This window comes from Panthera leo, chromosome A1, assembly GCF_018350215.1.
Source record: "Panthera leo isolate Ple1 chromosome A1, P.leo_Ple1_pat1.1, whole genome shotgun sequence".
NCBI lineage: Eukaryota > Metazoa > Chordata > Mammalia > Carnivora > Felidae > Panthera > Panthera leo.
Genome location: NC_056679.1, coordinates 96,169,561 through 96,181,922, shown reverse-complemented (window position 1 = coordinate 96,181,922; position 12,362 = coordinate 96,169,561).

The window sequence follows — 12,362 nt, the reverse complement described above, 5'->3', positions numbered from 1 at the left end:
CAAGACACGATAATGAGTTCTCATTTAATGCAAGATACACTTGGAGAGTGAATTAGCCTGGTAATGTCCCTTTAATGGTACTGACTGCCAGTAATTGTCAGAGCAGTATTTTTTTTTAAATCATCTACTTCATGCTTTCTGTCACAGTAGGCTTCTACATTATTTGTTATATTGTTTCCTAAAAATAAAATAATAAATAAATAAATAAATAAATAAATAAATGAAAAAGAACTGTGGGAGGGCCAGGTGCGTGTCTCAGTCAGTTAAGCATCTGAATCTTGAATTCAGCTCAGGTCATGATCTCACGGACTGTGAGTTTGAGCCCCATGTCAGGCTTTGCATCGACTGCATGGAGCCTGCTTGGGATTTTCTCTTTCTCTCTGTGCCCCCAAATTCCTCCCTGCACCCCTCTCTCTCTCTCAAAATAAATAAATAAACTTATTTTCAAAATGAACTTTCAAAATAAAACTTTAAACTTCAAAACGTCAAAACAAAAACTTTCAAAATAAATAAACTTATAAAAATTGGTGGAAACTCAAAGTTGAGTATCTCTGTTGAGATGGAAAAAAAAAAAACTATCTTCCAATTTCACCTCATATGAGTGGTACTGGCACTCAGATTTATACCATTCAGCCCATAAACAAATATTCTGATACAAAGGACTCTTCTCTTTTGCTTTCTATTTTTGAAGGTTCTTAATGCCATTTTTAGTGGGTGTTTCAAGTGCTGGACAGCTCTGAAGCCTGATTGTTTCCTTTAACAACTTTGAAAAATTACAATCAGATAGTTTATACTGGTGGTTTCCCTGGAAAATAATATATAAGGAGAAGACAGACCAAGGATATCCTTGTTTATTTTTAACTGTGGTTTCCAATAAGATCTGGAAGCTCTGAGAAGCACTTCTAAACATCTTATTCCAGTTGTAAAACCACAGAGTATGCATTGCACGAAAGTCCTTCCTTCGTGTACAATTGGTTCACATCCTGAGAGATGATAACATAAAGTTTCTAGATATGATTCATATCCATAGACCTCTGGGTTTTCCAGCCCTGAACCACTGCAGAAGAAGCCTTGTTGCTGGTAGGAAGTGAGCAGGACACTTGCCTTTCCTTCTGGACTGACATTTCCAGGTCCCCCAGGTGCCTGTCCCTCCATTCTTCAGCCCCCTCCATTCTTCAGCTCTTGGGTATTTCCTGTTGTTTCCCAATGGGAGGCCACTAGCTTGGACTTTGTGCTGTCACACGAATCTCGTCTTCATTTCCTTTTCTTATTTTTGTTTAACTCTGGTACACTTTGCTCTGTTTTTCTGTTTCAGTACTTTTGCCCACTCAAAACTTGCTGAACTAACTAAGGATGTCTAGCTGCTTTGCACGTGTCGATGACAGGGCACAATTTGTTCACCTATAAAAATCCACATCACTGATAATCATCAAAAGGGAAGATGAAAACCAAAAACACAGATCTGATAGTAAGTATACCCAAGTTAGCTATAACCCAACCCACCACTTGCCTGCCACGTGCGTGTGCGCAAGCCAAAAGAAAAAAAAAAAAAAAACACATCAACATTTGTGTTCCCGAGTTACTAAATTTTAGCACCTTGATCTGATTACACTGCCTGTAGCATGATAACCCCACAGTTAATTCTTCTTGACTGCAGTGACATCTGTTGGTGAGGGCAGAGCTGATAAACCTCGGGTTTGGCTCTTCCGACAAAAATCAACCCACAAGCTGTTCTGGGCTCAGGCAGATGTTTCCCTCTATTTGATTCATTCTGATTCTTGTTGGAGGAGAAACCTAACTGCATTGATCCAGTCTTCATTGATATGAGTGCAAGGCTTAAACCTAGAACTTCCTAAAAGTCTCAGTAAGATTCAAGTCTGACAAACATTGTTTCAACAATCTTTCTCTACCCTCACAATATGCAGAGTAGGGCTGAGTTCAGAGGTGTATTTCAGGGTGGGGTCTATGTTTAGAAGGTGTACCATTAGGAGACACATTAGCTAGAATGTAATAGGCTCTTGCATGTTTTTGTGTCATACACTAAACTTCGTCAGGGCAATTCATACACTGGACATGAGAGATGACAATATCCAGTATTTTTATTTGTACCTGAAAACACTAACCAAAAATAAAGTATTTATAATCTGGATCCCAGGCACAGGGATGGGATCTCAGAGTTACATGTATTCAAAAATAACCAAAAAGCGAGCCACACTGCAGACCAGTCCAATCAGAATCTCTGTGTGCTTGCTGTGGGCACCATGACTTAGAAAAGGTCGCTGGTGGGATCGTAATGCATAGCCAGGACTGAAGACTACTAGTCCAGAGCTTTCCGGGTGAGCTTTAGAAAATGCTAAGCCAGGGACACCAGGGTGGCTCAGTCAGTTGACTGTCCAACTTCCGCTCAGGTCATGACCTCATGGTTCATGAGTTCAAGTCCCACATCAGGCTCTCTGCTGTCAGCTCAGAGCCCGCTTTGGATCCTCTGTCCGCCCCCCCCCTCCCCTGCTTGCACTCTCTCAAAAAATAAATAAAACATTAGAAAAAGACAGAGAGAAAATGCGAAGCCAGAGTGTAATCCTGAGCCTTACAACTAACCAGTCCTCAAAGACTAGACAAGGGACACCATCTCGTTGAGCCTCAGTTTACTTATCTTGAAAAAAGGAGATTCATTACAGCTGTCTAGAGATAGAAACAGATCAAGTAAGTAAAAGGTTTGGTCACATATTAAATGTTTAGCACACTTAAATTTCCTGAAGTCCTCACCGCTCTGCTCACATTTATCTTTTGATAAAAGAATCATATTTATTATGTTTCCCTTCTTTTGGCAGGCTGTTTCCTCCCTGAAAATTGTTACAATGAGTAATTATTGCTCTCTAAATTAGAAAAAAAATACGCTTCATGTAAAATTCCAATAAAAGGGATGGCTAGGCACTTCAGTCAGGCTGCAAGGCTCAAGATCCCCCTGATTCGACTCTGATGATTGGAGTTTTTCTTTTTGTTTTTCTACAAACTACTTCTGTCATCACATTAATGCACATGCCTTTAATCAAGCTTGTTTATGTATTATGTATACATTGAGATGGGTAAGGTCTTCTGCATCAAGGGGGGTGGCATATAGAAGCACTGAGAATTAAAATCCATTCTATCACTATTATATTTTTCCCTCCTACATCTAAAGTGCTTTTTATTTATATATTTCCCTTGTAAAACTTTTTGCCCTAAAATACTAGTAAAAAAGTGTGTGTGCATGTGTGTGTGTGTGTGTGTGTGTGTGTGTGTGTGTGTGTGTGTGTATGTGTTTCTTTGTTGGCTTGAATGACAGAGAAGTTCTAATGTGAGAGCATATGTAAGTAAAACCCACTCCTTCAACAAGGCCCATGAGAATGAGGACGGCCATTATTGTTTTAACTGCTCATTTTGTTTTCGTTATATGAAGTTCTGTAAATTCAAGCTGGAGAGAAATTCTTGACAACGAGACTCAGTGTTTGTGACCGAACACAAGATTAGCTTCATGACTTTATAACAAAGTATCCATTGACTAGCAAAATGAAATTGAATTGCCTTTCCTGTGAATGTGAAACCATGGAGCCATGAGCAGGACAGGTCACAATGCTAAAAAGAACATTCTTTGCTTTTAAACAATTTTTTCATAACAACGAATTTTTTTGGTACAGGCTCATTATTAAAAATTCCGGCAAAATAAGAAAGAACGCAAGAAACTGCTCACAGATAAGGATCAAAAAGTGGGATTTGACAATGCATGCCATTATTAAGTAAAAGATGAATTTCTTTTTACTGGAATTCAACAGAAGAAATACAACTGAATGAAAAACTGAAGGAATTTAAATAAACCTCAATTATTTCTATGAAAAAGATAGTGGTACATTACAGCTACGTTTTTGAATACAAAGGCGGTTCAGTGTAGAGCCACTGTGCACTTTCAATGTTATATTTCAATTTTAAGAGCTTTTAGTGGACTACCTGATAGGAGGTGTGATAAGGGACTTTGGTCTCCCTCACTTTCCAGTCCGTGCTCCTTGACTTCCTGCACTGACTTCCTACTGGAAACACCATTCACATTTCACGGCAATGACTGCCCCCAAACTTGTGCAATATGGCAAATGTGATTCATCCCACGTTCCAATCCACACTGGTTGCATGGTAAATATTTTCTTTCTCAACGTAAACAGCACTTTCGGCTGTGCAACCACAATTCTCAAGGTACTTGGTGTCTGCTCTTCATTGAAATTATTTCAACAACACCGTATTTTTTTTACTTATTTCACTATGGGCTAGATTTCATCATTAAGCAGGGGCTTCAAGACACATTCATACGTGGTCTCTGATTCTTTTCCAGCATGTATTGATTTAAGATACCATGTACCAGCTTACCGTTTATGACTCATACACTCATGTAATACATTTTAGAAGAATAAAATAAAATAGAAAATAAGGTAGTAATGTTTCCTGTCCCACATACGGTATCTGTCTTTTGCCTGTCCGTGAAAGCAGCCCTGATTCTGGAGACCAGCCACTCACATCACCATTCACCTGCAGTGAGGGTTCCTTTCAGAATGTTAGCCCATTCCAAGGCAGTAGCCGTATGTACAGAGAAATCCCAACAAGGTTCTGTGCCTATGTGTCGTTTCCTATCATTCTTTGTGTGCACTTACATAACCTGTATCCAAATTCATATGCCATCTGTTTCCTCGGTTGCCTTTCACGGAGCCGGTGGACTTAACTGGTCGTGGTAAACTTTTTAAGATGGCCAATTCCATTCTGGAAAACCCTTCACAGGCAGATGCAGCAACTCAATCAATACTCGGAGGCATACATGTAGCACTCAGCACATAAGCTTGTCCACAGGGTTTGTGTATGCCCTATGTGGACCACTAGCCCAGGAATGCTGCTAAAATCTTATTCCTAGATAATCTAGACTGCCCTTGGCTTTTGATCCCTGAGTATTAACACCTACCCTACAAGGAATACTCTAGCACTTGACTGAACGTCAGAATTATCTGGAAAATGTACTAAAAGCAAGACCTCTGGGGTCCACCCGTGGAGTTTCTGATTCAGTTGGCCTGAGGCGGTGCCCAAATTTGTGCTTTGGTAACAAATTTCCAGGTGATTCTGATTCTGCTGGTCAAGAGAACATACTATGAATACTATCGGGATGCAATTTTGCTAAACATTTCTGATTTGTAATCCTATGTCCCCGGTTGCTATGAATGTGGAAATGACAGCGACTTCTTGCTACAGTCATTTTGGTCTGATGGGCATTCATGAGGGAGACAACTAGGAAGAAAACCACATTCCGCTGAGTTCTTATGTGTGAGAATGCGGTTCTTGCACAATTGAGTTACAACCTACCTGAGCATTAACTTTCCCTCAGCACTTACACATTTCTTTATTGTTTCACAAAATTGAATATTGGTGTGGATGCCAGCCTGAAGGTGACTTGGCATTCGTCTGATTCCACATCCAATTTTTTTTTTTAATTTTGAGGTTCAGTAAGTCCACCAGGCTGTGTCTGCTCTGGTATCATCCTTCCTGTAATTAAGTGCATTCCTTTGAAATGCATATAAAGTCCTTCTTTTATTCTGGGAAAACTGTCTGCTACTTCATTACAATGGATTTTCTTTCTCAGAGGGTCCCAATTATCCTTATGTCCTTCCCTATCTATAATCTTCCCTGTAGCACTCAAAATCTCTAAAATTTCATTCTCTACTAATAATACAATTAACTAAAACTTTACACTGTGTTATGAATTTGATTTTCTTTTCTTTTTTTTTTTTTTTTTTTAGTGTTTGTTTATTTTGAGTGAGAAAGAGAGCACAGGGGAGGGGCAGAGAGAAAGGAAAGACCGAATTCCCAAGCAAGCACCACACTGCTAGCTCAGAGCCCAATGTAGGGCTCAAATTCACAACCCTGAGATCATGACCCGATTTGAAATGAAGAGCTGGATGCCCAACCTACTGAGCCACCAGGCACCCTTAATTTGCTTTTCAACAGAATATATATTTGAACCTGATTTCCTTTTTTCTGTCTAGTCCTTTAATGAAACTAATCTGGGTTTCAGTTTCTTCTTTTAGTTGAGCATACTGATCTGTCATTGTGTCATTTCATTTTTTGCCTCTTGGCTTATTTATGTTCTTACACAGATATCCTGCATGGGAAATTAATAGAAATGGCCTCGACCAAGTTTTCTTTTGTTCCCTAAGTTATTATTTTTTTTTTCCAGTCTGGTTTCTCCTTTGTTTCCCATTTGCAATGTGTTATTAAAAAAAAAAAAAAAAAAGGTTATTTATTTATTTTGAGAAAGAGCATGTGCAAGTGAGAAGAGGGGCAGAGAGAGGGAGAGAGATTCCCAAGCAGGCTCTGTATGGTCAGTGCAGAGTTGATGCGTAACCAACTGAGCCACCCAGGTGCCCTGGAAATGTGTTCTTGTCTATTGTTTTTATTACTTGTTTTTTGGGAACAGTTGCCATATCATGTCTCATAATGCCTTTGTGATTACATGGACAGATGTGTCCAAACCTTCTTGTTGCCTGAGATAACACAGTTGAACACCCTTTAGGCCTTTTCCTGCCTTGCAAAACTTCTTTTTCCTATACCACGGCCTTAAAGTATTCTATCAACTTTCCTGTAGTTTCAAGATAACAGAGGGTTGCCAAGGAGGGCAGCCAGATTGGAGCTGTAGGCAGCCCTGTTGTTGGTGTGCTGAACCATGCTTTCTAATCTCAGACTATTACCAGAGTCAACACCATCCAGGCAGGGAGAATCTCTTTTCTCTCATCTTGAGCTTTTCCTCCAATGTCATCTAAGATCCAGCAAAATTAACTACCTTCTGATGCCGCTCTTCTAAAATCTTGCCATGGTAAACGGGTTTTTTTTTTTAAGTTTATTTATTTTGAGAGAGAGAGAGAGAGCACAGGGGAGGGGCAGAGAGAGAGAGAGAGAGAGAGAGAGAGAGAGAGAGAGAGACAAAGAATCCCAAACAGGTTCTGCACTGCCAGCATGAAGCCCGATATGGGGCTCAAACTCCCGAACCATGAGATCATGACCTGAGCTGAAATCAAGAGTTGGATACTTAACTGACTGAGCCACCCAGGTGCTCTGGTAAGAAGGTTTCTGAGGGTTGCCTTTATGCCCACTATCTATCTGATTCCCTCCTAATTGACAGGTATTACTGAAAACTCTCAGCATTAAAGAATCTAGCATTAGAAGTCCAGTGTTAGGCTAGACTTCTCCTTACTGCCATTTCTAACTGTGGCAAGATCTGAAGAACCACTCTGAAGCACTAAAATGTTTGTCTTCTCTCATTAGTTAAAATCTACAATTTATATGACATGCAATTGTACCCCTCCCTTTCCTTACTAACGTAGTGATTTTTATTCATTATTGTAAGCCATTGCATTTGTGCTCTGACTTCTCAATCTCTTTTTACCATCCACAGTTCCTGCTTCTTGCATGGTTTCCCCTCTAAAACTCATAAACTCATCAAAAGAAGACACCAAGTTGTTTGTTCTTGAATCACCCAAAATACTGGATAAGGCATCCTGTATATAGTACCAATTGAATCCATTTAATTAATTGGAACAAGAATTTTTCTCAAATATCTTCATACACATACTTTTAAAACCACACAGGTAGCTAAGATAAAAGCTAAGAATTTATTGTGTAAAACTTATAGCAGTGCACAAGAATGAATGAGATACATTACAGAATGGGACGCATTAAAATATTCAAATGTACTCTAAATACCAACATCCAATTCACTTTTCACGATTCTGATTTTAAAGTAGTAGGCTTCTCCAGTATTACTTTGATTCCTAAACCAGACAGAGACCCAGTAAAAAAAGAGAACTACAGGCCAATATCCCTGATCAATATGGATGCAAAAATTCTCAATAAGATACTAGCAAATCGAATTCAACAGCATATAAAAAGAATTATTCACCATGATCAAGTGGGATTCATTCCTGGGATGCAGGGCTGGTTCAACATTTGCAAATCAATCAATGTGATACATCACATTAAAAAAAGAAAAGATAAGAACCATATGATCCTGTCAATCGATGCAGAAAAGGTCTTTGACAAAATTCAGCAAACTTTCTTAATAAAAACCCTCGAGAAAGTCGGGATAGAAGGAACATACTTAAAGATCATAAAAGACATTTATGAAAAGCCCATAGCCAACATCATCTTCAATGGGGAAAAACTGAGAGCTTTCTCCCTGAGATCAGGAACACGACAGGGATGTCCACTCTCACCGCTGTTGTTTAACATAGTGCTGGAAGTTCTAGCATCAGCAACCAGACAACAAAAGGAAATCAAAGGCATCAAAATTAGCAAAGATGAAGTTTTCACTTTTTGCGGATGACATGATATTATACATGGAAAATCTGATAGACTCCACCAGAAGTCTGATAGAACTGATACATGAATTTAGCAAAGTTTCAGAATACAAAATCAATGTACAGAAATCAGTTGCATTCTTATACACTAATAATGAAGCAACAGAAAGACAAATAAAGAAACTGATCCCATTCACAATTGCACCAAGAAGCATAAAATACCTAGGAATAAAACTAACCAAAGATGTGAAAGATCTGTATGCTGAAAACTATAGAAAGCTTATGAAGGAAATTGAAGAAGATATAAAGAAATGGAAAAACATTCCGTGCTCATGGAATGGAAGAATAAATATTGTCAAAATGTCAATACTACTCAAAGCTATCTATACATTCAATGCAATCCCAATCAAAATTGCACCAGCATTCTTCTCAAAGCTAGAATGAGCAATCCTAAAATTCATATGGAACCACAAAAGGCCCCAAATAGCCAAAGTAATTTTGAAGAAGAAGACCAAAGCAGGAGGCATCACAATCCCAGACGTTAGCCTCTACTACAAAGCTGTCATCATCAAGACAGCATGGTATTGGCACAAAAACAGACACATAGACCAATGGAATAGAATAGAAACCCCAGAACTAGACCCACAAACGTATGGCCAACTCATCTTTGACAAAGCAGGAAAGAACATCCAATGGAAAAAAAGACATTCTTTTTAACAAATGGTGCTGGGAGAACTGGACAGCAACATGCAGAAGATTGAAACTAGACCACTTTCTCACACCATTCACAAAAATAAACTCAAAATGGATAAAGGGACTGAATGTGAGACAGGAAACCATCAAAACCCTAGAGGAGAAAGCAGGAAAAGACCTCTCTGACCTCAGCCATAGCAATTTCTTACTTGACACATCCCCAAAGGCAAGGGAATTAAAAGCAAAAATGAACTACTGGGACCTTATGAAAATAAAAAGCTTCTGCACAGCAAAGGAAACAACCAACAAAACTAAAAGGCAACCAACGGAATGGGAAAAGATATTTGCAAATGACATATCAGACAAAGGGCTAGTATCCAAAATCTGTAAAGAGCTCACCAAACTCCACACCCAAAAAACAAATAACCCAGTGAAGAAATGGGCAGAAAACATGAATAGACACTTCTCTAAAGAAGCCATCCAGATGGCCAACAGGCACATGAAAAGATGCTCAACGTCACTCCTCATCAAGGAAATACAAATCAAAACCACACTCAGATATCACCTCACGCCAGTCAGAGTGGCCAAAATGAACAAATCAGGAGACTATAGATGCTGGAGAGGATGTGGAGAAACGGGAACCCTCTTGCACTGTTGGTGGGAATGCAAACTGGTGCAGCCACTCTGGAAAACAGTGTGGAGGTTCCTCAAAAAATTAAAAATAGACCTACCCTATGACCCAGCAACAGCACTGCTAGGAATTTACCCAAGGGATACAGGAGTACTGATGCATAGGGCCACTTGTACCCCAATGTTTATAGCAGCACTCTCAACAATAGCCAAACTATGGAAAGAGCCTAAATGTCCGTCAACTGATGAATGGATAAAGAAATTGTGGTTTATGTACACAATGGAGTACTATGTGGCAATGAGAAAGAATGAAATATGGCCCTTTGTAGCTACATGGATGGAACTGGAGACAGTTATGCTAAGTGAAATAAACCATACAGATAAAGACAGATACCATATGGTTTCACTCTTATGTGGATCCTGAGAAACTTAACAGAAACCCATGGGGGAGGGAAAGGAAAAAAAAAAAAAAAGAGGTTAGAGTGGAAGAGAGCCAAAGCATAAGAGACTCTTAAAAACTGAGAACAAACTGAGGGTTGATGGGGGGTGGGAGGGAGGGGAGGGTGGGTGATGGGTATTGAGGAGGGCACCTTTTGGGATGAGCACTGGGTGTTGTTTGGAAACCAATTTGACAAAAACTTCATATATTGAAAATGTATATATAAAAAAATAAAAAAAATAAAAAAGACAAAAAAAATAAAGTAGTAGGCTTCTTAAACTCAGTTGTACTTCATGATAATGCAACCCACGCTTGTGTGTTGAAAATGTACTACCACTAAGCTACTAAGGAAATTGCGTTTGTGAGATCTGGTTGACATCTAGAAGTTATTCAGAGGTGTTTTTCTACAAGACATTCAGAAAGGGGCTTAGAAGCATGGACACTGGAGGAGATGATCTGGGTTCTGGTCTCAGCTCTGCCTTTTTCTTGTTGTGACACTGGCCAGCCTAATCACTCTGTGCCTCAGTTTCCTTATCTACAAAATGGAAGTAACGATAGTCCTCTATAATAGATTGCTGGGAAAATAAAATGAGTTAATACATAAATGTGCACAAACGATGTCTAGCACGCAGTCTGTGAACCAGATATGTTTGCTGTTGTTCACAGTAACAGAATCACTGATTTACCCACAGCAAGTAAGATACCACCCTTGAAAGAACAGTTTTTTATTAGGCTTAGATTCTGAAGGAGTTAAATGGGCTTTATACTATTGCCCAAATATATTCTCCTTTCCTGAGCATCTCCTATTTAACTTGAATAAAATGCCATATTCTCTAACCAAGAAGTCATCAAGTTATTTTAAATGTTTCTACGAGTGATACACTGTAATAATTACCACGAGATACTGTGCTTTGCTGGAGACACTGAACAGAATAACTTAAAATGAGGGCGGCCTTGGAAATACTGGAAATTATCCGCTATAGGAAAGAATGAATAAAGAGAGACAGACTGGGTGGTTTCATTTGAGAATAACTGTAACTTTGTTACAATATCAGTGCCAAAGGTTATTTACTAATGTTATCTCGGAACAAATAATATGGTACTCGTGGAGACAGACCTAGTAATTTTGAGATTAAGTATCATATTTCTGAAATGTATTAGATACGGGATAAAACAAGTGAACTCTGTCCCATACTTTCCAGAGTAATAAGCATAGATGGTATTAAGTCATTTATAATTGACTGATAATATAGATCAATTACTTATATAGACTTAATGGAACATTATATTGGCTTTCATTCACTGAAATTAAAAAAAAAAAATTCTTAAAGACTGTCTGAATGATGAAATATTTGACCAAAAGATCTTCGGGGGAAATGATGACATTTTAATACCATAATGAAACAAATTCTGTAAGCTATCCAAAATTTACCTGAGGGAGGGAGTACTTTCCAGCCATCAATGAAATAAGTGTATTTTTCAGAGATTATTTCTATGTAGCTAATAATAATATACGAAGGCAACAAAAAATTTTTTGAGGTACTGAGTGTTAGAGTTAACATTATTTCATTAATTTTTCCTGCATCTTTTGGTATATGGAATGGATAAATGTGAATAAAAAGTATGGGCAAATAAACCCTTATAAAGCCTCCCTCCCCTCCTCCCTCCATCCCTCTCTCTCTTTCTTTCTCCCTTCTTTCCTTCTTTCTCTCTCCCCTCCCTCTGTGCTCTGGCCAACATCTCTTTTCTCATATGTGGGAGACCATGTGATACCCTGAAAATGGCTAACAAAAGCAAAGCAAAAATGAATTCGAGAGCTCTGTGTTTATCACAGAAAATGCTTCTAGCTCTTTTCATATTTCATTTCCTGGGCCTGTATCAGAAGCCTTGCAGTTAATTTTTCACCTTTCTTTAAGATACACAGGGAGGAGAAAATAAATGTCATCACATCACCCACCAACAGATATAAATAAAGTGACCCTCTTTTGACTTTAGAATGCCTACACACATATGATTTGCTGCCCTATAAAATGATTTCAATGATTTATTTTTTAAAACTTCAATTGGACGACCTAGAAGAAATTGGTAAACTGCTAGAAATATATAACCTACCAAAACTAAAGTTGGAAGAAATAGGAAGTTTGAACACAAAGATTACCAGCAATGGGAATGATTCAGGAATTTAAAAACTCCCAAAAAACAAAAGTCCAGGACCAGAAAACTTCACAAGCGAATTCTAT